The sequence below is a fragment of the Mirounga angustirostris genome, unplaced genomic scaffold (assembly GCF_029215605.1).
Source record: "Mirounga angustirostris isolate CCGP_5_RB_7025 unplaced genomic scaffold, mMirAng1.0.hap1 SCAF_6, whole genome shotgun sequence".
Classification (NCBI taxonomy): domain Eukaryota; kingdom Metazoa; phylum Chordata; class Mammalia; order Carnivora; family Phocidae; genus Mirounga; species Mirounga angustirostris.
The window spans coordinates 106,707,006-106,729,896 of NW_026991714.1; the positions used below are offsets into that span (position 1 = coordinate 106,707,006).

At 53.1% G+C, this 22,891-nt stretch overlaps 1 protein-coding gene and 1 pseudogene across 1 annotated transcript in view; one reads left to right on the top strand and one right to left on the bottom strand.

The window, feature by feature from the left end:
* Positions 1 to 22,891, top strand: part of RPS24 (ribosomal protein S24) — a 159,552-nt gene that overhangs the window by 120,650 nt on the left and 16,011 nt on the right. The window lies entirely within an intron of this gene.
* On the bottom strand, positions 8,186 to 15,745 carry LOC123847076 (calcium homeostasis endoplasmic reticulum protein-like; annotated as a pseudogene).

Below are 22,891 nucleotides of genomic sequence, written 5' to 3' on the forward strand. Positions count from 1 at the left end.
AATGAGGGATGGATTCTTTTGATGATTTCAGTAGGAACAACTGGGCTTTGTAGAGCGGTGTTAGGACTTCTAACTTGTTATGTCCTTATCTAAGAATGAATGGCGAGCTCCCTGTTCTTGGGGTGTCAAGCAGTTGGTGGGTGACATGCCTGGGACTTTTAAAAGGGATTCCTGCATGGGACATTTGTCTAGCCCTGCTGTGGAGCAGGCTTGGCTAGATACTGTCTCCTTGAAAGAGAGCCAGACCTGCTTGTTGTCCTTGAGAGGTGTGGTGTATGGACTGAATTGTGTCTCCCCAAATTCATAAGTTAACCCCCAAAGTGACTGTGTTTGGAGATGGGGCCTTTAAGATGGTAATTAAGGTTCAGTGAGGTTATAAGCATGGGGCCCTACTCCAGTAGGACTGGCGTCTTTATAAAAAAAGGCGTAGACACCAGAGATCTCTACCTTCCCAAGAACACACAGAGAAGAGGCCATGTGAGAAGCAGAAGGTGGTCACCTACAAGCCAGGAAGAGAGCCCTTACGAGAAACCAGCCCTGACTGCAACTTGATTTCAGACTTCTAGCCTCCAGAGCTGTGAGCAAATAAATTTCTCTTGTTTAAGCCGCTCAGTCTGTGGTACTTTGTGAAGTCAGCGGGTAGACTGATACGGGGGCTTACAGTTTGGTGCCAGGGATGCTAAGGTTGCTAATTATACTGCAGCACAATACGGGATAGAGTGGGGGTATGCATAGGAGGAAGCACCTGGTTTTGCCAGATGGGCATCAGGGGAGGCTCCCTGGAGGAGGCGGGGGTGCTGGAGGATGAGAAGGAGCTAGTCCTAAGGACGGGGGAGAGGGATGTGCCAGGTGGAGGGGACAGAGCGTGCACAGACGCCGAAGTGTTAAAAGGATGGTGGGTTTGGAGGCGCAGAGAGGAATCCTGTGTAACTAGAGTGCAGGTGGGGAGGGAATGTGAGGGAGAGAGGAGGTGGGGGCAGGCGGGGCCCATTTGCCAGCCAGCGAAGGCCCTTCTGTGTCTTTCAGGGAAGGCCATTAGAATTTGGTGCTCTCCAGACTCCCTGCCTGCCTGAGGACTCGGCGCTGAGCCACTCACTTGCTGTATGACCGTAGGCAAGTCACTTAACCCCTCCACATAGCGATTTTCTTATTTGTAACCCGAGGAGAAGGATCCCTGCCCTGCCCATCTCCTGGATACTTTGTGGGCTCGAAAGCTAGTGCCCGTGAAAGCACTTTTGGCAAAAGGCCCGTAAGCGCGCCCGAGAGATGGAAGGTGTTATTATGTAACCACACTGACTCCCATCTGAGAAGCGCAGAGTCAATTGGAGTCTTGAGGGATGTCAGGGAATTGGCTGCTCTCTGAAGCTTGTCATAGAGACCCGTCTTTTCTTTGTACTCCTTTCATATCACTGTTGGCTCGATGAAAGAAGGGGAAGGAATCTTTGATATGTCTAAATATTCCGCTCCCACCAAGACGGGAGGGATTCCGAGGAAGAGCTATTATTAGAGGCTGAGCTGGAAGCAGGCGCCTTTGGTGGATCAGAGCTGTCAGCCCGCATAAACAGCCTCGTGCGCTTCGGAGCTGGCCCGGCTGCTTGGGGCCCTGGCACAGAGCAGGTGCTCCCACCCCGCCGGCGGAAGCGCGCTGGGCCGGCCTGGGAGAAAGGAGGACCGGCTCCCGGTCCCAATTCTGCGTCTACTCTGCTGGACAGGTGGCTCATGCTCTCTGAGCCAAGTGAAGACAGCACAGTCCTTGCTGACAGAGAGGGCTTCTCTGTGCAGGGAAAAGAAGATGCTGTGCTACACAGAGGTCTGTGCAGGCTGAGCGGGGCTCGAGTGCAGGCTGCCAGCACCCTGGGGATGGTGAGGACAACAACCTTGGGAAGGGTGTATTAGGGTTTGGTTCTTCCTAAACCCCGTATCAGAAGCACCCGAGAGTTTGAAAAATCAGATTCCTAGGCCTCACTCCAGGCCTATAGAATTAGAATTTCTGGGGGTGAGGCCAGGGACTCTCTTTAGTAAGCTCCTGATGCAGGTGGCTCAGCATCTGGTGCTCCATCCCAGTCACCTGCCTGGCTCCGAGATGCTGTGAGTTCATGAGAACAAGGGCACAACCCCTTCCTTCATTTGCCTCCGGGCTACACTTAGCCTTCCAGGAACCTGTGGGTCCTGGGCCTGTGGTCCATGTGCTGGGCAGGTACTGGCCAAACCCTGGTTTCTGGCCAGCTCTGGCTGGGGACATTGTCCTCCATACCATTCTCACCTACATTGCTGTGTCACCTGCCCGTGAGCCTTGTAGAGACCAAATGGGGACGGCTTCTAGCAGCTGAAAAGTGGGCCACACCGAACTCATTTCAGTGACTAGTCGAAGTGTCTTCACTTACTAAGAGCTGCAGAAGGACAAGCCCAGAAAGACGTGGGATGTCACCTAAATCTTGTTTGGCCTCTTGTTTCAAAGGTGAAGAAATGATCTCAGCAGGGCCAAGGTGGTTACTTTAACCAGAACCCCCATGTTGTTGGGTTAACTCTGGTTCATCTGGGAAATGAGTTAACTGAAAGAAAGCAGAGCTCAGTCATCATACAGAACCTTGGAATACTTCATGTTCTAACAGACGCTGATGTCCTGGGGGCAGATTATAGCCTGTCCCTGGCCTGGCTCTCATGGGTCCATTGCATCACCAGCTTACAGAACTGACCCTCTTTTCTAGCACAGCACATCACAGCTCCCCAGTTTCTGCCTTCTCTCCCATCCCCACAACCCCTGGCATCCCCAGTGAGAGTCAGAGTGTGGTTCTCCACCCTGGCTGCCCGGTAGAACCCGTTCAGGAGGGTTTACAAACCCCCATGCCCAGGCTGCACCCTTGACCAATTAAGTCAGTGTCTTGGGGGGAGTCCCAGGCATAAGTGTATAGTTTTTAAAGTTCCCTAAGTGATTTCATTGTGCAGCCAAGGGGGAGTACTGCTACACCCGAGCAGTGGGGCTTGACCTCGGGGCAGCTCGGTCCCCCAGGGACATGTGGCAATGTCTGGAGATGGACCTGTTGCTACTGGCATTCATTGGATGGCAGCCAGGGATGCTGCTGACCCTCCTACGATGCACAGGACAGCCCCCACAGCAAGGAGTAATCACCCCGAATGACAAGTGCCGAGAGGGAGACGCCCTGCATGGATGAAATGGGGGGAGGGGACTCTGCCCATGGTGCAGCCACGTGGCCCCCAGCATTGCTCTCAGCCCTCTCCGAGGACCAAAAATTTCCCTGTGGTTGTGAGCTGTACTCAGCATATTGGTCACCTAGGTTTTCCACCACGTCCAATCCCCGTCATGGAGATAACCCTCAAAGTCGCAATAATCTTAGACGTTACTAGACGGAAGGTAAAGGCAGACTGCCAGATGAGGTGGGCGAGCGCAGATGGTTCTAGCAATACTACAGCTGGAGGGATACACTGCAGAGGCATAAAACACGCCCCCCCCGAGATAAAAACACCCCCCACCCTTCATACCAAGGAGTATGTTTTTGGGCAGCCCAGGGCTGGAGTGATGGCCCCAGTCTGCAGACAAGAAAGCTGAGGCACAGAGCTTATGGGACACTTGACTCTAGGGGTGACATGTGCTGGCGAGGCTGCGTGGAGCACTTTCCTTGTGTCTGACTGTGGGCCATGTTCCATCCCTGCGGCGCTGCCTCAGGACAGCAAGCAGAGGCTGCTGCGTGGGCCTCGTCGTGCCTGCTCCTCGGGCCTGCCAGGGCTCACACGGGAGCTGGGCTTGTCAGGTGGGGCAGAACTGAGTTAGGAGAGAGCCTTCTTCCCCTTCACCTGCTCCGCGGGAAGCCTGCTTCTCCCTCTCCCACTCCCCCTGCTTGTGTTCCCTCTCTCTCTGTGTCTCTCTGTCAAATAAGTAAATTAAAAAAAAAGAAAAAAGAAAAAAAAAAAGAAAGAGTGTAATGCTATTAAAAACTTACTATTAACTTCCTACCATAATATTTTAATCCTCATGAAGTACTATGTGACCAGTCTTTCTGAGTCAGGGTAGGGTAACTGCATGCGAAGAACCTCAACCTTTCCTGTACTGAGTGTTTAATGCATGATCCAAGGTAGGGTCTCCTGGCAGTCCATCAGGGACTCAGGTTCTTTCCATCTGGTGGCTCTGTCACCTCCCTGGGCCCCACCACTGTCTGCTGACAGAGCGGGAGGGGAGCGAGTGTGGAGGACCGCGGGAGAAGTTTCTGGGTCGACGGGGGCATGTCACTCCCACCCACAGTCCACAGGCCAGAACTGGGAATGTAGGCTGGAGGTGTGAAGACGGGAGATGGAAGGGGGTTTGCAGTCGATCGGTTGTTCCCATCCTAAAGAGGAAGACGCTGAGACTCAGACTTAACTGGCTGGCCTGAGGCCCACCAGCCAGGGAGAGGCGGAGTCAGAATGTGTTATAGGGTTGCCCTAACGAAGTACGACACACTGGGTGGCTTCCACAGCAGGATTGATTGTTTCATAATCTGGAGGCAGGAAGTCCGAAATCAAAGCTGGTGTCGAGAGCCGTGAGATGGTACACTTTTGTCATTGGGTCCAGCCCAATGTTCATCTTAACTGGATCATCTGCAGGACCCTCTTTCCAAATAAGGTCAGACTCACAGGTCCTGGGGACTAGGACTTCAGCATCTTTTTGGGGGATGCAGTTCACCCACAACAGTTCAAGCCCAGGTATGTCAGAGGGTCATGAGAAGGGCATGAAGAGTCTGCCTTGAGACTTCCAGAGAGGGTAACGTGTAAGCTGGGCATTGAGGATTGATGGGGATTCTCTCGGTGGAAGAGCAGAAAGGGCATTTGTCCAGAGGCCCGATGTTCATGCTCTACCACATGCGGTACACTAAAGACATGACCTGCATTTTCTTTCTATCCTGGAATCCAGTTGGGGCCCTAATTCGATCTTCCTCCTTTGAATCTAAATGACCAAGAGCTGACTGCTCAATTAGAGGCAAATGACAAATACGGATTGAGAACTACTTTGTGATGGGTAATAGGCTAGCCCCTTGGGGACTCAGAGACTAATAAGAGAGCCCCTACTCCCTGGGATCTCATAGCTCAGGTAATCACACAATGGACCTACATGAAAATATAACCAATGAAGTTTATAAGAAACTTATAAATGTGAAGTGAGTGGAAGAGAATGGAACCTTACAGCCGTTTATGAGAGTTGTCTTGGGGGGCTGAGGAAATCTTGGCAGGCTTCCTGGTAGAGGGGGACTCTGAGTGTTGGGATTTGACAGAGGGCTTGGTTATGCAGAGAAAGGAGAGGGGAATGGGATTTTAGACATGGGGAACAGCCTAGCTGGGATTGCTGGAAGCCAGGCTGCTGTTGGAGAATAGTAGAGCCTTGAGCGCCAGCCTGGGAGGTTGGGTCTCATGCCATCCGAGGGCCTGGATGCTTATGTTCTTCTGCAGGGCAGACTGCATGTGAGGCCCTACAACTGGAGATGCCCTGGGCTTGGCTAGCATGGCAGCATGCCCTAATCATGCACAGCCTGGGGCCTGCAGAGACCAGTGGGGGTTGGTGCAAATGCCCCCCACCTTCCAAATTCCCAGGTGGATACCATGAGATGAATGCTAGGGTCAAGGTTTGAGCAACTAGATAAGAAAGGACATCAAAAGCAGGCAACTGTTGTTCTTGACACAAAGGGCAGGGAGGGGTATGGCCCTGCTAAGATCTCAGCCCATGGTCTTCCTTCGGGGGCCCAGGGATGCTGATGGCACTAGCCACAGTCCCCAATTCACAGTTATTAAGTTAAATGACCACTTCTGCAGGTGCAGGGAGGCACTAACCTGCCCTCACTTCTTAGACCTCTCTGGGAGCTCAGCTTGTAGGCTTGGCTCCACTAGCCTTCCTCCCTGGCCTTCTGAGGGTGGAAGGGGTGTTTCCCCCCATCTGCTGGGACAGGATAAGGCTCTCCTGTAGGGGAGGGAGGAGAGAGGTTGTTTAGGACTCCTGCCCACAGCAAGGATAACCCCTCTCAGGGGCCCAGGAGTGAGGCCCAGAGACCATAGGCAGGATCGTGGCCGGGGCGTGGGAACTGGGGTTCTAGTCCCGGCCCAGCACTGATTCACCAAGGGAGCTTGGGCCCAGCGTTGTTCTCTGGGCCTCAGTTTTCCTCTCTAACAAACAGGGAAAGTAACATTTATTGCGGTAATCAAATATTTTGATATTGGATAAGAAAGAGCTTTCAAGACAACTATTCTGTGTTTTGAGTGTTTTGGAAAATTTATAAGCAATAAAATTCTAGTCTGTCAAAACAAACTTAGTATGGAAGGGATGACTGAGGCCAGGCATCCTCCTCCCCACATCAAGGAGTCCCTGAAATAGGAGGCCTCTGATCTCACCCCATTTGTGTATTGGTTCACAGATCTTATTAATTATATGATCAAGAACCGGGAACAGAGCAACTGGAAGTCAGCCATTGCCAGTTAAAGGAGTCGTCATAAATCAGGACTTAGGCCTGGCTGATGGACATAGATGCCAGGGGGGATGCTGATCCCCATGAAGCTTTCCAGGAACACACTCATCAAGCAAAGGTTCCCACTCAGGCAAGAAGGGCAGTCCCTTGAAGGCCCACCTCCTCCAGGAAGGCCCCGGAATTCTCCACGTACCACCCTCTTATGCCTCTGCATGGGAGGTGTTTGCTCATGTATCTGTGTTCTTCCCAGACTGGATGCCTCCGGCCTGGGAACTATGTCATTCCTGTGCCCCCAGAACCTGGTACAGGGCCAGGTGGGAGTAGGTGCCCCTCGAATAGGCAGTAACTGGGACTCTTGGCCAAGCCCATGTTGTGGGGCCTGCTGCGTCAGGCACTGCAAGGATCCTGAGGATGGGTCTGGTCATTGCCCCAAGCGTGCGCCCAGGAGGAAAACCAGGAGAGGCCAACAGAGAGGAGTGATGTGGACAGAGGGTGGGTGCACGAGGGACTCGGGGCACTTGGCCTGCGCTGTGGGGACAGACAGGAGTTAGGCAGGCAGCTGGGAAGAATGGGGACATTCCAGGGGGAATGACAGACATCCCTCAGCACCTGGGGAGTACAGGGTCTCGAGGAAGCATGTCCTATTCTGTCCTCTCACCAGTAGTTGGTACACATTAGCATCACCATTTTACAGGTGGGGAAATTCCGACTTCTCCAGGTTAGGTGATTTTCTGCGGTCACGTGCAGGTCTGAGTTGGAGCTCAGGTGTGTCTAAGGCCCAGGGCCATGCTCCTGGGCAGGCCAGGGGGACTGCAGGTCACGGGCAGAGGAGGGAATGGGCATGGTTGGTGAGCAGCGGGGAGACCAGAGGGAGAAGGGACAGACCAGGGACACTGTGGGCCACACCCCACAACCAAAGACTGTTTCCCCGTCCTCGCTCACCCCAGGGCTTTCAGGCCAGTGGGCCAGATCTTGCTGCCCATTGGGCAGATGAGAAGACTGAGACTCAGAAAGAGTGTGTTTTGCTGCTCTGCTGCAGGTTGCTTAGGATAGGCACTGATAGAATGGGGGTGCGTCCACCAGAATGTCAGCTCAGAGAGTGTGGAGAGGGGCCAGCTTGCTTTCCATCACACCTCTAGGGCCACAGCATTGCCTGGCTCACAGCAAGGGCTCAGTAAACGTTTGTAGAATGCAGAATGAAGGAATGAATGAATGAGCAAAAAAAACAAATGAATGAGTGTGGGAACTGTCCAAGCATTGCACACGTGTGTGTGCGTGAGTGCGTGTGTGTGAGAAGTTGGCAGTGCTGCCCTTAGATCAAGACCTAGAAGACCTTCGGACTTCTAGGAAGGGTACGTTCTTCCCCCACAACACAGAGACCTCCAGGGAGTGAATTTGCTAAGGCCTTGTTCTGTGTTGGGCACTGTGCCAGGCTCTGGGACACTTGTTTATCCAACAAGTGGTGGGAACCAGGCAGCAGTGTCCTAGGCCTTGGGGATGTGTCAGTGGATGAGACAGTCAAGGTCCCTGTCCTCAGGGAGAGCTTCCTTCCTAGCTGGGAAACACAGAGAATAAGTCAGAAAGCAAAACAACCCAAAAACAGGAAGGGAGAGGGCTTTTGCTAATAATTGCTATGAAAACAACGAAGGAGGGTAAGAGCAGTCTGTCTGGGGGATGTTTTGGAAAGCGGGGTTAAGGGAAGGCCTCTCTTGACCAGTGCCATTTGTCTCTTTTTTCTTTTATTCACAGTGGGGGAAGGGGGGCATCAGCCCTGCAGGGAGATGGAAGTAGGGCACGCTGGGGACCAGGCTGGGGTCATCGTGATTACGTTGGGAGGGCCCTGTCACTGCGTGTGGGGGAGGAGGGCCAAAGTCAGGGTGCTGGGCACCCCCCCAGGGGTGGGTGCTCATTGATCCCGGGAAGAGGCATGAGGTGGCCTGGGGGATGGTGAGGGGGTCCCATCTGAGCAGGGAAGTCCCGCTGAGGGGAGTCAAAGTGGTGAGGCTAGGGTGGCCACTCCAACGGGTGCTGGGGTGGGGATCTTCCTGCGTGAAGCGGGGTGGGGCGCGGTTGAAGCTGTGGGGCGTGACGGCGGGCTGGGCTGTGGGTGCTGCTGGTGGGGTGGGCCGGGCGCATGGAAGGGCGGCTCGCGCTGGCCTCTGCCTCACGGCGGCTGCTCGGGCCGGCTGTTCCGCCTGGGTCGGGCTGGCTCTTCCAGGGTGCATCACGCTGACCGTCCCGGCCAGGGCCCTCGCGCTGCTCGCCCCATGGGTACCTCGTGGCTATTGTTCCCGGGTGGGCAGTGGGGTGGCCTGCCCCGATGGTATGGGTAGGGGCCCTGCTTGGGAGGCTGCTGTTGGCACCAGGGAGCAACGGGGTGAGGCTGGTCACAGCATGGGGGCTTGTTAGGTGGCATCTGATTGTGGGGGCCGGGGTTCCGGGTGGCCGGCAGTGGTGGGATCCTGGCCTGGTCCAGAGATGCCATACTCAGAGGAGCCAGGCATTTGGATGGGTGGTTGGTGGGATGATGTGTGGGTGTGGGGGTTGGAGGCAGGGCTGCTGGTGGGATGGCCTTGACTTTGGCTTCCATTTGCGGCATGTGGATTTGCGCCCCCGCTCCCCGCCAGCTGCTGCTGCTGCTGGGCCCGGCTATCGACAGACTCCTTGTGCTGCGTCTTGAGGGTCTGGATCTGCTGCTGGAAGGCCAGCGGCACTGGCTGGACCACCGAGGAGGACTCACTGATGAGCGTCCCCTGGTGCTGGCCAAGCCCCAGGGCTGGGCTCTGGAGCTGCTGGATGATGGAGCCGTCAATGTTCCAGAGCTGTAGGAGCTGTGCCATCTTTAGCTGCTTGTTCTCCTCCACAGCCAAGAAGCTGGTGCAGTAGATGGGCACCAGGCCTTTTTGCAGGGTGCCCAGCAGCTCCCTGGCCTGTTTGCACTGGCCGGGAGGGAGAAACTTTCACACGTCAGGGGTGTAGTGCGTCATTGATCAGGAAGATGAGGTGCAGTCACAGCTTGAAGTGCACCCCGTCGGCTGGGATGTGGTTCTGGAGGTGGCCCACCATCAGTTCACAGTGTGCAGAGGGCCTTGGCGTTTCTACACATCCAGTTCTGCGCGGCCAAGAGGGCATCTCTGGTGTCTGTGATGGGCTGCAGCAGGCGGTCAAACCCATTCACATGCAGCTGGGTCTCCTCCCGGAGCTTCTGCATCTGCTGCTCCACCACATGGGCCACAGCCACGTGACAGGCACCATTCGAACTGAGTCCTGCTTGGTGCAAATGGACCAGATCAGAAAGATCTGGAGGAAGTTTATTTCAGGTAGAACACCTGCAAAGGCCCTGAGGCAAGCAGGGGCTTACGTTCTGGAGGGACAGAAGGAAGTTGCTATGGCTGGAGCCCCAGTGAGCGATCAAGTGGCGGGGAGAGAAGGTGGGACCCATCACGTAGGGCTGTGTGTGGTCGGAGCTTTTGTAAATGCTACAGGAGAGTTTTGGGCCGGCTAGTCACAACATTTGCATGTTGAAGTGTTGAAAAGGTAAGAAGATCCACTCATAAATGATGTAAGTGTGCTGAATGCTAAGAAGGAGAAGTAAAGGATGTCATGGTAGTGATTGGGGGGGACTTGGCTCTGTCAGACGAGGTGACATTGAGTTGAGATCTTCAGGCAATTAGGCAGAGACACAGGGGTGCATCATTCCTGCTGGAAGCGGGACAGTGTGGCCAAAACCCACCCAGAAGGGATGCATCCTGTGAGTAAGGTGGGCAGGATGGTCAGAGGGCAGATTGAGCAGGGCCACCTGAACACGACGAGGAGACTTATTGGTCCTGGGGGGCCTCTGAGGGCCAAGGGGAGGAGTGCCGGGGTCAGCAGGGCTCTTTAGAGGGACTGCTCTGGCTCTGCTGGGAACCCCCGGGAGGGGTGGGTGTGGCAGCAGGGTCCCAGCAGAGGGCCCCGGGAGGGTGGGCGACAGCCAGAGAGCATCACCGTGGACAGATCCAACAGCTTCCTGGGATCCAGTTGGATCTGCAGGTGGGATTGGTCTTGCGACCTTCCTAAGGGAGAAAGGGAACACTCTGGAAGAGGGAAGGAGACCTGTAGCAAGTTTAAAGTTGTCCTGTCACAAAAGATAGGTCTACCTGGAACCACAGATTGTGATCATATTTGGAATAAGGGTCTTTGTAGATGTGGTTAAGGTATGGGTCTCAAGGTGAGATCGTTCTGAATTACACTGGCCCTGAGTCCAATGACAAGTGTCCTCATAAAAGACAGAATGACCCAGAAACCTGCCATGTGAAGACAGAGGCAGAGATTGGAGGGATGCAGCCACGAGCCAAGGAACGCCAGGAGCTGCCGGAATCTGTAAGAGGTGAGGCCGAGTCACCGTCTAGAGACTTCGGAGGGAGCTTGGCCCTGCTGATATGTTGGTTTCGGACTTCTGGCCTCCAGAACTGTGGGAGAATGCATTTCTGCTGTGTTAAAAGCCACCCAGTTTGTGGTCATTTGCTGCGGCAGCCCCAGGAAACTAATACAGTGCCCCCGAGGAAGCCCAGCTGATGTTGCTGCCGTGGTTACAACCCACGGTGTGGATGCCTTTGAGGAGCTGTGCTCTGTTCCCATTTGGCTGCGCTCCTCCCGGCCCCCTCCCCCCATATTAGAATAAGATTGAATTTTCTAGCTTGGGTTACTAAGCTTTCAGATCTGGAAACTGTGGCCATTAATCAGCTGTCACGGGATGTCGTAAACAAGGGGCTTTAAAAAACATGTTTGCTTTTTAGACTGATAATACTTGGAGGTGAAGCCGGGAGAGTTATACATAATGCATGCATTTTAATGGGCCGCGTACTACAGCCCTCTTTAGTCGGAATGATTCGTTTTAATGTTCAAAATAAATATCAGAGACAATTTGCCAACAAAGCTGATTTTCTCCGCCCGCCATTAACTTAATCTTTATACCTCAGCCTAATGACAGAGGGGCCGGGGGGCGGGAGGGAGCTTTGTATTACAAGTAAGTGGGGAGAAACAGTCAATGTGGTCACGAGCCACGGGGTGGCTGACTGCATGTCCCAGTTTGCTCAGGACAGTCCTGCTTTGTGCCCAGTGTCCCAGAGTCATTATTCTGAATTTGGATCAAGAGGCATTGCCAATATCCATCTATTTTTGACCTACAAGATAGCAATTTCATATGGTTAAATCTAAACATAGATTCCCAGTTTGTATGGTAAATGATGTCGCCTGCTAAATATGCCCTTTACTCTATAGGTGGGGAAATTGAGGCCCGTAGAAGTCACACCCCCGGCACCCCGTGCTCCTGTTTCCAGCCCAGGCATTTTCCTTTCAGAATGTGTCTAATGCTACCCACCTCCTCTCAGCCTCAGCTTGTCTAACTCCTGCCTTCCCTTGTGCCTTCAGCCCCAAGAGCTTCTGGGTGCCTCTTAGAAAGGCAAACCTCAGGGGCACACCTTGTTCCTGTCCCCTGCTTCCTGGCATGATGACTCCTGAGGAAGGGTCGGCAAACCCATCCATCGCCCACCCTGACCATGGCACCACCGTATCCCCCCATCAGTCTTAATCAACCATAGCATGTACATGGAAATTAGGAATACATACTGAGCACTCATCAGTCTTACTGACTGATAATATAATTGGAGTAAGGTATGATCCCTGCCTTCTTGAAGCTTACTGAAGGTAGGATGGGAGATAGGGTGACTGTCCCTCAACATACAGTGGCTGATTCTTTCAGTTCACTTATTCATGTCCCTGTGCCATTGCTGGGGGTGGTGGAGGAATTCAGCAAGGCAGGAGGTCTGAGCACGACGAGCAAGGCAGGTCAGGGTGTGGGCTTTGCTGAACAAAGCTGATTTTAAACCCAAAATTTACCTTGCAAGACAGGGAAGAGTTGCCTCCCTCTGCAGCCCCCAGGGGGGACACATATCTACTTGATGGGGGGTGTGTGTGCCCGTGTTGGGGCAGGCAGGAATGGTTGCCAGAGGGCCCTGTTCTGGGAGCTACTGCAGCTAGGGATGCAGAGGGCAGGAAACCTAGGCCTTGCCCTGCCCACCTGCCCAAAGTGAGGCCAGGGCCTTGCATGTCTTACTGGAGAGGCAGGTCGCTCTTCCAGGCTGAGCTGCAGAAGAAAGAAGACAAACTTCAAACTCATTCATTCTTTTCTTTATTCACTTAAGAAATATGAAATCTTCAAGGGCCAGGTATTCTGCTCAGCATCAGGGCAAATTCACCTAAAAATCCAGGTTTCTGGCTTTCTGGAAAAATCATAAGCCCTGGCTCACAGCCTGGTGTTCTGGCCACCCTCCCTAGCATCACCTTCGCCTAGCCCAAGTCCCTCCTCTGTGCAGCCTGCCTGGCCCCTGCAGGCTCTTGACTTTGAGAATTCTGGTTAGTTTCTGCTCCCTGTACCCAAACAGAGCATACAATAGGTGCCAACGAAATTCTTACTGTTCGTTAAATGGAACAGACTCTAGATGGTTTTGCTTAAAAGATCCTGTTCTTCCATCAACATTTCCACAACTTGGTCCAAGTCTCCCCCCTGCCAAGGGAGCCCACATTGGGGAGGGACCCTGATGGACCAACACCCGCTTCAGGTATGCTAGGAGAAGTGGGTGCAAGGCACTGTGGGCACGACCCCTTTGGTGAAAGTGCAAGCTTGCCCGACCCTGTGGAGGGCGATGGGGCCGCATCTACCGCCACTTGAAAAGCCCATGCCCTTTGGTCCAGCTGTCCCAGGGCCACATCCCACAGATGTGCTTGCAAAAGCGAACTGAGCTAGAGATAGGACGTGAGCTCGAGTTAACACAGAGATGTTTGTAGCAGCAGCTAGGAGCAACCAACATGTCCATCAGGGGGCTGAGGCTAGAAGACGCGGTGCTGCCGTGCCCAGTGGCTGCAGGAGAGAATGCGGGAGCTGTTCTTGTGCTGATATGGAGAGATTCAGAGATGGACTTTCAGCAAAATAAAGCAAGGAGCAGAGCAGTGTATATATGAACACATTTGGGTGTAAAAAAAGGAGTCGAAAGCATGGCCTTTGGCACAGCCCACTGAGTGTGAGTTTCTGCTCTGCTGCTCAGCAGCTGTGTGACTTGGGGAAGTCGCTTAACCTCTCTGGGTTTAGTTACTCAGCTGTCAAATGGAGCTAATAATAGTACCTGATCATCGGGTTGTTGTGAGGATTCACTGTGTTAACACATAAAGCATGAACAGGACTGGGCCCAGAGTAAGTCCTCATTAGCTATTAGTATTATGCATATATATATATATATATACACACACACATATATATATATTTTTTTTTTCCTGGAAGAACACACAAAATGTTAACAGAGGCTAGTTTGGGTATTAAGGGGGGGTCTGTGTGGGAGGTAAGACTTCCTTTTTATTTTCTACCTTTATGAAAAGTTCAAAATTTTTATCAGAGGCATTTTTACTTTTATTTAAAAATCAGTTAAATACACACACACACACACACACACATCCTACAGAGGAGGAAGCTATTTCTGTCTGAAGTAAAGTAGGAGCTGGGAGAGTTAACTGAAGAGGTTTTAAAGGATCATCCAGACAAAGAAGAGAGACAGGGATGATAATTCTGGGTGGAAGAACCAGTGTGTGCAAATGTCCTGAGGCAGGAAAGCTGATAGGGAGGCTGTGGGGTCAGGTTTTAGAGACACAGAGGAGCAAAGGATCCTTAAAAGTGCTTATGGTGGGCCCAGACCTCATGCACTCAGACTCATGCATGTTCTCAGGTGATAAAGAATAGATGATATATTTTGAAGTGAATATGAGATCGCAACATTTCCATTTCCCAGATCCGAGGCACAGAGAAGTGAAGTGACTTGCCTAAGATCACACGTCCAGTTGGGGGCACGGAGATCTCTTAACTCCTGGCGTATTCTTTTTCTGCTACATGGTACAGGGCTTCATCAGTTCCACCAGAGAGCGTCTCAGGATAAGCTTTGGGAAACCGAGGCTTGGAGGACAGATGACTTGTTCATTTCTTTATCGTCGGCCTTCCCACTGGGCCATTGTGGACTAGGGCACGCCTCAGTGCTCAGTACAGTTTCTGGTACATGGTAGGTACGCAGTAAGTGTTAGTTGAATGCATGAATAAATAAGGTCACATGGGAAGCTAGGGAACCCAGGTCTCTGGACCACCAAGCTGGGTTCCACCCATCCCACCAGGAAACCGAGACTCTTGGGGCCAGGATGGAGCCCGAGTGTTGTTGGTTGAATTGTTTCCCTTCACCTCCTCCAAAAAGGGAGGTATGTTGCAATCCTGACCCCCTGGTACCTGGCAATGTGGATATCAGGGTCTATGGAGATGTATACAGATTAAGATGAAGTCCTCCTGGATCGGGGGAGGCCACAGTGGGCCAGGAGGGGCTGTAAATCTGATGCCTGGTGTGGTTATAAGGAGAGAGAGAGTTGAAGACACGGGGGGTGCACAGGGATGAATCCCATATGGAGGCAGAGGCAGATATTGTGGTTATGCTGCCGGAAGCCCAGGGAGCCCTGGGGACTGGTGGACCTGACCAGATGCCAGCAGAAGCCAATGTTCTTCCTTAGAGCCTTGGAGGGAACAAAGCCCTGCTGACACCTTAATTTCAGACTTCTGGCCCCAGAACTCTACGAGAGAATACATTTCTGTTGTTTTAACCCACCCGGCTTGTGATCGTCCCGCATGCTGGGACTACTATCGGCGTTGCGCAGGTACAGAATAAAGTCCGAGAGCAGGGCCTGGGTCCTGTGGTCTGGGCTGCCCTCCATGAGTGACTGAATGAGGTGATCTGGCCCAGCCCTTTCACGAAGACCAGAGGACACAGGCGCTTGGACTAGGCTGCACAGCTGCTGGGCCCGGGGCCAGCAAGGAGCAGAGCCTCAGAAGATGTTAGCTGCGTGAATGATCTAGTTGCCCTGCCCGACACGGGGCTCTGGGCCAGCCTGCCTCTGTGGGACCCCTTCCTCCCCAACCAGACCAAGTGGTGCTGATAGGGGTGGAGCGTCTGGAGAGAGATGCAGCAGCTCGCTTTTGCAGGGATGGGTCATCTTTGCAAACCTCTGGCGGAGCTGGTTGCAGGCTCCTCCCCGGTCAGATGGGGCAAGTCATCCAGCCTCCCTCCCGTCCAGGTGAAGACTAAATGACATCGTGCATGGCAAGTACCTGGCACGGTGCCTAGCATGTACATGTTCCAGAAGTGCGGCCATTCCTTTTTCACCTTTCCACTGTCATTGCCCTCATCCTGGGGCCAGGAGCTCCAGAAGTAAAGTGTTCCGTACAGCTGCAGCATCTCATCCCCCAGTGCGTGCACATGCTGTCTCTGGCCCGTGCTGCCCACCTGCAGCCCCTGTGGGTTGGACCCACCTGCCTGCCCTTCGAGGCTCGGCCTCCTGGCCTGCCCTGCTTCTCAGAATCCCCTCGGATAGAATGCTCTTTCCTCTGGGTGTCCCTGCGGGCCTGCTGCCCCGTGGTGCCGGCCCGCCCTCCCCTGGGTCCCCTCTGCTCTTCGCCCCCGCTCTGTCGGGGCCTTACCCTCTCTCTCTGTGCGCCCTGTCCAGCACAGTGCTCCTGTCTCTCCCCGGCTTGGGTCCCCAACAGCACTGAGTGCCTGGACCAGACCCTTTACCTCCCCCGCCCCCGGAGGTGATCGGCCCCATTCTTCAGGGCCAGGGAACTGAGATCAAGAGGGTGAAAATGCTGGGTTCAATGCCCAGCTCTGGCACTCCCCACCTCTGGGGCCTGGGGCAAGTGCCATCCCATCTCTGAGCCTCAGTGTCCTCTTCTGTGCAATGGGGATGGTGCCAGGGGCACCTGCCTGGCAGGGCTGTGGGCGTCAGGTGCATTGCCGTCTGAAGGCAGCTTCTCAGGCCTTCGAGTCAGCTGCTGCTCTTGTTGGACTCTGGGTGCTGTGATTACTGACTCCCCCAGGGCCACACAGCCCAGAGAAGTGGGACCTCCTGGCTGGAAGGGGTTGCCTGATGCCTGTGTCCAACCAGTTCGCCTCCGAGGGTCTCCCCCCGCCTCTGAGGCAGGCCCAGTAGCCAGTTTACAAATGGGTCATGTGCTGGGATTTCCCTGAGGGGAAGGGAGAGCCCAGTGGGAGTCAGCAGTGCCCTTCCGGCCCCTGGGGGTGGCTGTGGAGAAGGGGGTCAGGCGAGTGGGGAGCGATGTTGGGACGCCAGAGCCTCCTGTTTCCCTGAGGGACCTTAAGATCGTGCCTTGCTTCTGCCCTGCTTCCCTGTGTCTCACTAGGCAGATGTGGTCCCGGGGGATCTTGAGGGACTAGCCGGCCCCCTTGAATTGCTTTCCCTCAGGGGAGCTCCTGGGAGCAAGTCCAATGGGTGGAGGGTGGAGTGGTCCCTCTGCTCTCTCCACAGCCCTCTCTCTACTTTCTGCAAGGTGATGCCTGGCTGGGGAAGAGCATAGCTCAAGTCACAGGATGTGGGGCCGCTGGGAGAGCCTCTGACCCACCCTCCCCCACCCCCAACAGCTTGCTGTGTGACCTCAGGCGTAGCACCTCACCCCTCTGAACTTCAGTCTCCTTTTTCAGAAATAAGGGGCTTCGGACTCCAGCTCCAAGAAACTATGAAAATTCTCTTCCTCTTGATCAGGAAAGCAAAATGGAGTCTTTCATTCAAAGTTGTTGTTACTGTTACGTATGTGTTTGCCACCCTCCCTCCTTTGCTCAGGGAGGGCTCGCTTCAGGTATGCCTTCTTCCTCCTGGAAGCCTTCCTTGACCACCCTTCCTGGCTGGGTCGAGGCCTCTTCTCTGGGTACCCATAACCTTGGGCTTCCCTCTATCAAAACATTCATCTCTCTGTGGTGCAACCCTGTTTTGCCCCGATTGGGAGCATCCTGGGGGCCAGTGTTGGATGTCCTACATCTTGGAATTTCCATCCCTAGCCCAGACCCTGGTCCGAGAAGACCTCACTCAATATTAGTTGAACTGCCTTGCCATTAGAGAACGGGAGGAGGTTCTGGAGTTTTGGATCAGGGCATTTGCCTGGGGGGCGTGGGGGCGTGGAAGACCCTGCTTTCTGGGTGTGTGAGGCCCCTCCTTGAAGAACCTTTAAATGACAGAGCTGGATGGGTGTCCAGGAGCAGAGGGACGAGCTGCTCCCCCTCTGAGAGAGGAGATACTGAACTTGCATTTCCAGCCTGACCGTGTGCGTGCGTCTTGCCAGAGGCCTCGGGAGGCCCTGCTGCGTCCTGCTGTGTGCTCGGGGCCTGTGGGAGCACGGCTGGCGCGGCGGGGTCAGCCGGCACATCCTCCCTGGTCCTCCCTTTCATTCCCGCCTCTGTGAACACGCTGCCCTGCGCCCTTGGCCCTCCGCGCTCGCTCCGCGCTCGAAGCTTCACAGAAGCAGCTCAGCAGGAGCAGAAGCTGCTCTGACCCCTCTAGTCTCTTAAACTCTTGTAAAGGAGAAATACTAGGACGGGAGTGTCTTCTGTCAGATTTACATTTTTTTTTAATGCCAACTACTGCTCCATGGGTTTCAAAATGGGAAACCCGGGCTCCACAGAGAGGGTCAAGCGTATTTGTATTTGCCCGATATGCACATGCATTGTGATATGCACAGTAAAATGGAGGCCCTGGTCTCTAAAACCGGTGCCCACTTCTTTCCCCACTCCCTGCTCTGGGCCGAGGGCCACTGTCTGCCCAGCTGCCCAGGGATACGAGCCACCAGGCCCGCCTGAGGGGAGGCTCCCGTCCCCTCTCCCCACCTTCTCTGGGTCCCCCATGGTCCTTGTCCTACACCATGCACACTCCTGCCTTTGGATCCTGGGGGTCCTGCCTCCTGCCTAGCATCTCTCTCCTCTCCTAACTCCTGACAGTGTCCCTACCCACATCCTAGCTGGGGGTGTTTCTTTGCCCCACTCTTAGAGGCCATCTGTGGAGCCCTAAGTCGGGCAAATACAAAGGCTTGGAACCTAATGGATCTGAGTATAAAGTTTAGCTTTCTAGCTGTTAGCTTTTGGAAATTGGTAACTCACTAACCCTCCCTGGGCCACAGGTTCCCCATCTGGAATGTAGGGATAGAAGCATCCACCTCAGAGAGTGGCTGGAGGAAGGGGGCGATTAGCATGTGTGACTTGCTCTGTGGTGAGCCCAAGGGCAGTTCTGCTCCAAGCCTGGCTTGGGACCAGCACCATCCTCACACTATTGATTACAGAAATTGAGAGGAAGAGTTAGAAACTTGTTCAGCAACATAGCATTACCATGACATTTTAGCTTGTTTTATAAAAGTATCTTTAACAAAAATTATCTTTAACAGATTAGAAAATGAATTGATTGGAAATGAAAAATGTGGTGTTTTCACACTGATTTGAGAAGCTTTGTCTCAGCATGGAAGAAATCTCAAGAAACAGTGTCTATTTTCATTTATTTGTCCATCCATCTGTCCATCCATTCATCCTTCGATCCATCCATCCTTCTATGCATGCATGCATGCATCCATCCGTCCATCCATCCATCCATCCACCCACCCAACCATCCATCCATCCAACCATCCATTCAACCATCCAATCATCCATCCAGTCATCCATCCATCCATCCATCCATCCATCCAAAATGAATTAAGCCCTCACTATGATGATCAGAAGAGGTAATTTGGCTCCTGGCTATGACTCCTCATTTACTGAGTTGCTTTAGGGCAAGAGAGAGAGGTGGATATGTCCCCTGAATTCCCTCAGGGGGTGGGCAGAAGCAAGTTTGCTTAACAAAGCTCAGGTAATTAGACCCACATTACATTTTATTTGGGGGTGGGCCAAGAGAAGCTCCCACCCCCATTCCCATCACTTGGCCTGGCTTGGCATTTGCCTTCTTTCGTGATAGGAAAACCTGGGCAGGACTTACTTTAAGTCTGCCCTTCATCTTCTCAAAAGTCAAAGTCAGGAGTTTACACCCTCCCCCTCAAGCCCCCCCCAGCCTAATTTCCTTTTATTATGGAAACTGGGAAAATGACAAGTAATTGCTTGAAGATGCTAGAAAGATTGCATTTTGTTTTGCAACTATCAGCTTGAAAATAATGTTTAAGAGATTATGAATGGGTGATTAACTATTTTTTCTATTACTTCCCTCTCAAAATCAAAAGCACAACAATTGTGATATGCACAGTAAAATGGAGGCCCTGGTCTCTAAAACCAGGCAAGAAAACAAGGAGCCAGGGTCCCTTCTGGGGAGAAATCCCACCTCTCAGGCCTTGGAGAAGACTGGGCCCATCGAGGTGCTGCACGTTGCTGAGACAGACCTGGTCTTCCCATGCTAGCTTCTCTGCATTGCCCCCTCCCTCCTCCCTCCTTAGATCAACAGCAGTGATGGGGTCTGCAGTCAAATATGCTATTTACGGCCTTCCCTAAGTCAGTTTGTTTGGGTGAAAACAGTCTCTGGTGTGGCTCTATTGCGCCCTTTCAGTGGGTGTTTATCATTTAAAAGGAACAATTTTAATACCTACATTTGCCTGATAGTATGAGCCATAAATGTGATTTAGACTTCCCTTTATAATAGACTCTTACAAGCGGTTGCCTAGACTTCAGAAAACCATTCCTCCAAGTGGTGGCCATGAAAATGAACAGGCTTTTCCTTCTTTTACGGAAGTTTCCCTTTTTAATACCTCTTGAAATTATTGAACGAAAGCTGGGTAAATGGGCTGATTTGTGTGTCTTCCTTGCTGGGAATCCGGAGCTCCAGGAATGCTTTGGGAGACGACGAGTCTGTGGGGGAGCTGCTGCTTTGGTGTCCAGGGAGGCTGTTTGTGCTCCCCTCTGGGTCTCGCCTCTCTGGGCCCCAGCTTCCTCGTCTGTAGCGGGTTGGTGGTGGTGACGATAATACGGATCCCTTACATCGGTGCCACTCGGATGAGATTTGTGGGCTGGCAGCATCAGTACCCGAGAGCTTGCTAGAAATGCAGATTCCCTGGCTCTGTCCAGACCTACTGAGCTGGAATCTCTCGGGGTGGGGGCCCAGCACTCTGTTTTTACTAGCCCTCCAGATGGTTCTGATGTGTTCAAGTTTGAGAAGCTCGGACTCCTTAAGAGCAGAGCTCAGGGACACGGCTCATGATCAGAGTGAGCCGCTAAAGCAACTCATGGGCTCCCCTTAGCCAAACGGGGAGGTCCCGGGAAGCTGGAGGCCCTCTGTGTGCTTGGGACCCAAATTAGCTTATGACAGAAATAGCAGGTCCAGTCCTGGACACCACAAACCTACGTTGGACGTTGACGGACGGGGGTGTGTGTCTTGAGATGACAAGGAGGTTGGTGACAAGTACAGAAGATAAGATTTTTGTCCTGTTCATTCAGAAGGACCCACTAGCTACCCATCGGTGTCCGAGACCCTCTGGCACAGCGCGCTGCCTCGGGGGTGGGCCGGGCAGGTACGACCCAGGGAAGGAAAAGAAGCCACACAGGAGGGGCGGACACCTGGGGACTGTTGTCTTCCAGTTACTGGTGGGCTGGACCGTGGAAACTGGAGTTGCCATCTCCACAGTTTCAGAGATGCCCCCGGGAGAAAGGAGTCATGAGTGAGAGTGAGCACTCCATCACCAGAGGCATGCAGGCACAAGCAGAGGACCGAGATCCTGCTTGCCATCCAGGGCACTCCAATCCCGGGAAGGGTCCCTTTCCATCCCAGTATTCCGGGACGTGTGCCTTTTGTTGCAGCTACAGGCTGACCTTTTTGTGGCCCTGCTTCCACAGTGTGGGAAGGCCGTAACCTCGTGAATGAGGAAAGCCCTCCTGCGTGGAGATGCTACTTCCTGCTGAGAAATGCCTCCATTTGGGCGAAAAATGGGATTAATTTTTAGCGGAAGCAGCAGTGGCTGATCACGCAGTTTTCAAATTGTTGACTATGATATTAAGTAACAGGCAGACTCCTGTCCAATGGATGTTATTAAAATTAACTGTTTTAGCACTACATTTAGAATCAAAACCAATCTGTCACTCCTAAATTGGTTTCTTTCAACTGCTATTTGTGGATAAAATGAACAGTTTTAACAATTACATCTCCAGTGCAAATCATAAACTTGATTTACAGGAAAGCACTTAATTTACTGCATTTGACTATGCACCTGAGCTGCCAATGATCTGACTGTAAATTTCCCCGCGTGGTTATTTGCTTCTTAAACGGCAGCCTTGGTCCCCTTTGCCTCACTCACCTGTGGGCGCAAGGCTCTACCTGGGGTTGTACACCCCGATTTGGGGTTTTGTCTGTGATGAGCTGGGTGCTTAACAGTAGACAGGGCTCTCTAGGGAGCGGGGTCTCCAGGGCCCCTCTGTTCTGTGCTGTTTCATGTTATAAAATCCTGAGTGGGATAGCACTGCTATTTAATGCAATCTGGGCTAGCTGTCAAGGAGGGAAAATCAGAGTGTGTTTGGGCGAGGGGCTGTAGGTATGCACTGGTGGTTGCATCCCCCCTAGTTCCTGCCCTCAGCGAGTTCACAGTCTAATAGGAAAGACATGTGCTAGACAGCACCTCTCTGTCATATCATAAATCATCCCCTTAATTGTTGGCTGTTAATGAGCTAAAGTGCTGGGATCCACTGAGTGGCAATAATTCAGCTCAGCGGCATGGAGGTACGGAGGATGACATGTAGGAGCTTTGCAGAGGTTCCATTTGAACTGGGTCTTGAGGGTAAAAAGGAGCTTTTCAGGCAGAGGAAAGAGCCTTCCGGGTCCAGGGAACAGCATCAGCTGGGTCCTCTAGGCGTGGGAGAGCAGGGTGTTTTCAGCGAGGGGCTGTGTGCTCTGGCCCAGCAGGAGGGGAAGGGGCAGCTAAAGTGGGTGGGTGCCATGACCCTCTGGAAAGCTAGGCTGGAGCCAGGACTCACCTTTGAAGGAGTTTAGAGTCTCTCTGGTTTCCAGGTGAACCCCTTTTCTAGCTAAGCAAATAGAAGTCCATGGCACTGAAATGATTCCTGCGAAGTCGGGAGGGATTCTGAGCGCCAAGAAGTTACAGGAGCAGGGAGGGTTTCCTGGTATTTTGAGAAGTCAGGAAGCAGAGACAAACCACATGCAAATTAGATGCCAGTCCCACCTGCCCTGTGTTGTGCTTGGGCGGCTCTCTGTTGCACGGAAGTTCCCGTGCCTTTGAACAAAGGTGAGAGAGATGTCTCCTGGTAGCCTGGACTGAGCTACGGGACACATAGGAGGCTGCTTAGCAGGAAAATTGCCCCACGACTTTCCCTGCCAGGGGCCTTTCTGTTGGAGGGGGTGTCCCACTGGGAGAGGGAAGACCCAGCCTGGAGGGTCTCAAAGGGCAGGAGAAAGCCTCCAAGATGGCCACCTGCAGGGAGCCCAGGTCTTAGGATTTTGAGGACTTGGTTTTTAAAGATGCCAAGAGATTGGCATGGGAGGCTGGCCTGGCAGGGCTGGGATTCTCATCCCTTCTGCATACCCAGTCCTCTGGGCAGTGTCCCCTCAGGAAGGGACGAGTGGGA